This window comes from Phymastichus coffea, unplaced genomic scaffold (genome assembly GCF_024137745.1).
Source record: "Phymastichus coffea isolate CEN01 unplaced genomic scaffold, Cenicafe_Pcof_1.1 PCOF00019, whole genome shotgun sequence".
In the NCBI taxonomy this organism is placed as follows: domain Eukaryota; kingdom Metazoa; phylum Arthropoda; class Insecta; order Hymenoptera; family Eulophidae; genus Phymastichus; species Phymastichus coffea.
Window position 1 is genome coordinate 590,194 of NW_026706830.1, and position 6,000 is coordinate 596,193.

Sequence of the window (6,000 nt, forward strand, 5' to 3'; positions counted from 1 at the left end):
AAAAAAAGTTCAGCGACCCTAGCATCCAAACATATCTTACATCTGGTAATTTCAAGTTGACGCAAAATATTGCCTATATCTCGCTGAGACTTTTCAACCCTTTCGTGAATTTTATTCATTTTTTCATTTTGTTTATAGATACTCTTCTTATAACCGCGTACAAATTCTTCGCAAACAGATACCATACCACCAGTTGCATTTGCTATGGTTTTTGAAGCACATTTCTCCGTCAAATGTAAATCGGAAAAAAGCTTTGTAACAAGACTCTCAATCGATAACGATAACGCAGGCTCGTCTGTACTCGAAAGTGGGCTGGTTGTTGCGCACGCTGTTACTGCCCAATACTCGAGCTTATACGGTCCACAATCATCTTTACTTTTTCTTCGAGGAGGAGGTACCGGTACGGGGCTCAATCCGATCGGCACATTGCCGCAACTTCTGTTACGAATGAAAAGGCAGCCGCCATCCCAGCGCTTATGTTCCGTCATAGGGTCGTCACCTTCTTCCCAACGACAGACTTCCATACCACATTCAAAACAGCGTACTTGATCGATCTGCCCCGTATAATAAAAGCCGGCCGCAGCAAGATCTGCTGGTCGTACGTGTGCGCATGTCCATTGAGACGTGAAGCTATCCAGCCTCGCTTGCTCAAATCTGCACAAATAAAAAAATATTTAAAAAATATATAAAGTATGTTCTATAAACAATAAAACAAATAATTACCTATAGTCAATCTCGTTGGAGCTCATTGTAGAATGTTCATATAACCTTTTCTCTTTCACACTTTACACTAGTTCACTCTGGATGCGAATGCGACTGCTGATGAGATGCAGCTCATTTTTATAACGGACGATTAAGATTTCCCCCCTCCATCCTCCATTAAAAAAAATTCCATACATGCCATACATTCCATTCATTCCATACATACCATACATTCCATAAAAAAAAAAAAAATTCATTTAATTTTTATGAGTTATACATACACGTGCGCGCGCGCGTGCGTGTATGTGTATGTAAAGCATACAACTTGTGGGGAATTGACTCAACGGCCTATACGAGTGATGTCATTTAAAACTGTCGCATATACGCACTGATTTTTTAGAGACATTTGTTGTTGTTGTTTTTAATAATTAATTGTCTACATCTAATACTCTATAAGAAAAAATTAGTAACATTATTTATCGAATTTTTTTCTCGTAATAATCTTTCGGTAATAGACATACAGGAGAATCGAACCTAGCCTCCTTTGCATCTATACGACAGTGGTCTACCGTCTGAGTCATTGTCGCTCTTTCTAAAGATAGTGCATACTAACTGTATATTACTTTATGATTTAGGAAAAAATTATCATTTTTTTAATATTATTTTGTACACTGATTTAAACGAACTATTTTTTAATTTTGTATATTTTAAATATTATATTGATTAACTAATTAAAAAAATACTTGTAACTAATTAAAAAAATAATTAAAAACTAATTTTTAACTAATTAAAAAAATACTTACCTTATACTTACCTGCTCGTTTCGCTGAAAATGGAGGGGGCAAGAATAAAGAAAAACACAAGGTTAAATTTATTCGTAATTTCAAATTGTTATTGTTTTTAGTACTTACCTTTGCGGCTACGATATATTTGCACATACGTTTGAATAGCACTTAAAAGTGCTGATTTATTAAAAAAATTATATAAGTTTTTTATTAAACAAATAGTTAGTCTATGTTATATTTAACCATACGTTTGAATAGCACTTAAAAGTGCTGATTTATAGAAAAATAATATAAGTTTTTTATTGAAAATTTAGCACTAATATATTTGCACATACGTTTGAATAGCACTTAAAAGTGCTGTTTTAAATTTATCTGATCTGATCATGATATCGATTAACTGTCGGGATTGTACAGCTCCGTCAACTTGAAAAAAAAGTGGCCCAGAAAAGGGCCGATCGTTCGTTCGCTGCAACTTGTCACTACCAACGGCTTGCCACCACCTACTCTTCGTCCGTTGCGTGAGAAAAAAAGAGCGTATGCGCTATCGCGATCCTATATTAATACACATTGTCGTCTTTTCTCCGCACTAATCACATTTTCTTTAGCTACTCCCACCACTAATTATGATCGTCTTATGCGCGCGACAAAATCAGTGCTATCGCGTAGTCTCGCGTCCCTACTCCCAAATCCTCGACCAATGACCAAAACGCGGCAAGTGTTTCAAAAATGAATAAAATTCGAACGCCTTGCAACGATACGTCATTGTGATTTTTTTTGTCGTGAAGTTAAGTTCAGTGAAGGAAAATGCAGCGTGAAAACGATAAAGCAGTGAGTGATGAATTGTTGGAACAATTGTTTTCGCCGGACAATGTGCCGTGGCAAGACGCACTGAATGAAGCAATCGAGGCGTTGGGCGAGGACATAGATCTTTCCGAAGATGAAGTCGTCGGATTGATTGATTTACCGGTACAAGAAGCAGCGGTGGACGAAGTCGTCGTTGAGGAGCCGCGAACACCTTCGCCGAGGAGGAACGGCGACGACATCCACGAAGCGGCAACAATACGGATGCCGCTGACACCTCCACCAACGATATTATTGTAAGTATCATTTTTTTTCATTCTCTTTTACTCTCTCTCATTCTGTTTTTTATAATATAAAGAACAAAATCATTAAAATATAAATAGATATGTTCTTATTATTATAAAATTTTATATATAATTAATACCATTATACTAATAACACAATTATATTTAAATTTTATTAATTTATCAATATAATGGTATTAGTTATACATAAATTTTTTATAATAATAAGAGCATATATGTTCTTTGCATTAAAAAAAGAGGTTCTGTTCTTTTTTTTCATTGAATAATATTGTATTATTCGTTATATAATATGTATGTACGTGTGTATATGAGAGAGAGTATTTCCAATTTTAAATTTAATGTCCCTTTCTCTCACGTAGTTAGAATTTCTTGTTTTGTTTTTGGATCGCGTTTTTTTTTTACGATGTCTGGTTTTCGTCGTCGTAGTCGTTATCGCTGTTACTCTCATAGTTTTATTATACATGTGTTTCCTATTACAGCAGGCATCGGTCGCCACTTGAATCACTGCCACCGTCTCCAAGCTTGCGATTGCTACCAACGGTGAATGTGTAAGTTGAATATTGTTATATATAAATAGATATATGAATTAATTTTTTTCAATTAAAGAATCTTTTTTTTGCAGGTCTGATGACGATGACGACGACGACGTGGAGATGGTCTGCGAGGTGATTGTCGCACGTCGACCACCACCACCACCATCATCACGACACGTGACACATCGACCTGGTGACGCCTCGAGCAGCACCTGTGATCATCGACATCACAACGCCACAGCAGCCGCTCTTGGTGAACTTAGTTTCACCAGAGATACAAGAGACGCCCTGCCGCCAACGAGAACAGGTATGATTTTTTTCTCTTTTCTTTTTTTTCTAATCGGCGGTAGTATGTTCAAAGTTTTTTTCATTTTTTAGTTGCAGGTCGACGACAACAACAACAACATGCCAGTATGCGAGGGCTGGGAGTGCGTATACTGCGCCGCTGGTCGCTGCAGTCGGCAGCCGCAGTGGGTAGAATCACCACCGCAGCGCGGCAGCAGGCGGCACGTAGATCGAAATGGGCCGGTGAGACACATGGTGCGCAGATTATTTACATCGAGGTCGTGCAGTCCCGAAGGTTCCCCCGCTATGCGCCAGCCTTCTAGATCGCCGTCGCCAGGTCCCTTGAGTAGACCTGCGAGATCGCCTGTAACGGCGCTCATGCAGAACATCACGGGGAAAAAGCGCCTGTGCGTCATGGACGAAACGGTCGACGGCGCCCCGCGCTATAAAGTTGCCAAGTTATTTCCCGCTGATCACGACGACGACGAAGACGACGAAGACGACGACGACGACGATGATGATGGTAACGATAACTAAGCATCGGTTTTTTTTATAAATTTTTGTACATTTTTTATATTTTTTTTGTATTTTTTTGTACATTTTTTAATATTTTCTTGTATTTTTTTATATAATAAATAATTATTAATAATATGTCTTTTTTATTTCACCGATCAGACACACACACACACGCGCGCGCCCGCGCGCACACATCGAACATAAAAAAATTATTATTCGTTATATACCAATTATAATAAATATTTATGTATAATATTTATTATAATTAGTATATTTATTAAACTTTATTATCATTTGTATGTATTAGCGCTTGGGCCCTCCCCAGCAGCAGCAGCAGCCGCCGGCGCCGCCGCCCCCCCCCCATATATCAATCGCGTGTGTAGCCAGTATACACAATACGGTATTGCCCGTGGTAACAGTGGCTGTAGCTCTAGCGGTAGAGCATCGGCCTGCGGATCCGGAGGACGCGCGTTCGATCCCCCGATCCGTCCGTTTTTTTTCAGATAAATCTAAAAATTTTTAACACACGCGCGCACACGCTCGCACACACACACACACAATAAGAAAATCAAAACGCGAAACACAGAACGCGCGCGCGCGCGCGCGCGCAGTGCATAGGAAATCAAATCAGTGGGAGAGGGGGAAGTGCTGCAGAGAACGCGCACGCCACATCAGATCAAGCCACATCAGATCAACTCAGTAGGGGAGGGGGGGAGTGCGTAGAACGCACTGGTATAACTCAGTAGGAGGAGGGGGAGGAGGTGATGCGCGCATAGGAATCAAATCAGTGGGAGAGAGGGAAGAACGCACGCCACATCAGATCAACTTAGTAGGGGAGGGGGGAGTGCGTAGAACGCATCGGTATAACTCAGTAAGAGGGGGGGGGAGGTGAGTCGACAGCGCACGGGCCGATCGGGAGGGGGGGGGGGGGTGAGGTGAACATGCACACACCTCAACTCACACGCTTCAACTCAGTGAGCTAGTACCCCTCTGAGTTGATGCCCCTCTAGTTTACCTACTTACTTTTCAATATTTTTAACTAAAACGTATTATTTTATCACTTCTAATCGAGTAATTTTCAATCGATTCTAATATATTCTTCCTACTTCATATTCAATAACATTGAATCGAATATTATTTAATACTTTTCGATATTGTCCAATACAAACTAAAATTCAATCACACTTAATTTAATAATTTTAAGTCCAGACCAATAAACTTTTGGAATTAGGTTTTCTTATCGCCATGTACCCAATACCGATGAATCGTTAACAGAACTTTTTAATAATGTATATTCATATTCTCAGAAAATGAAAAAAATATATATATTCACCTCTAAAATTATTAAAACAATTATAATCAAATTAAAATTATTGATGCGTGTTATCGTGTAATTTTTTCCTTCAAATCGATATCAATATTTTTTTTAATAACTAGTAAAGTCTGTGTTAATAACTCGAAGTCAAGCTATATTTTTATAAAATTTATTTACAGCGTTTCATATAAAATACATGTAAATATACAAAATATAATTTTTACAATTGCACATTCTAATGCTCGCATATTATATACATATTTATAAAATATTAACAGGAAGAAAAAGTTATTGAATTTCGAAATTGTTGGGCAGTTTACATAAATATTTCGCATTCCGAGCGTTTACCAATACAACTTTACATTCTATCTCACAGAAGCGCTTAATAACTTTTTCATCGCGCTCAGATTCAATTAGTTTGATATGCTGAACTCCTGGGAAAGGATCTTCGAGGAACGTATTAAAAATACGTATTTGAACGTACGGAATCGAATCATGTTCAATAATTTGAATTATTTTTGCAAATTCTCTTGAAGTTAGCTGAATAACAGAATCGTTGTTTTTCTTCATTTGCACGTATTTTTCACTATGATACAGAGTATTTTTATATATACATCTGTTGTAAACTACGCTTATTCCAAGACCGGTTATATTTTTCAATTTACTTTTCCCACAATAAACAATATCTTGTCCATGCTGAAACGATTTACTATATCTTATTGGATTGAATAAGCTGGAGCAAAAATTTACAGCTTTAT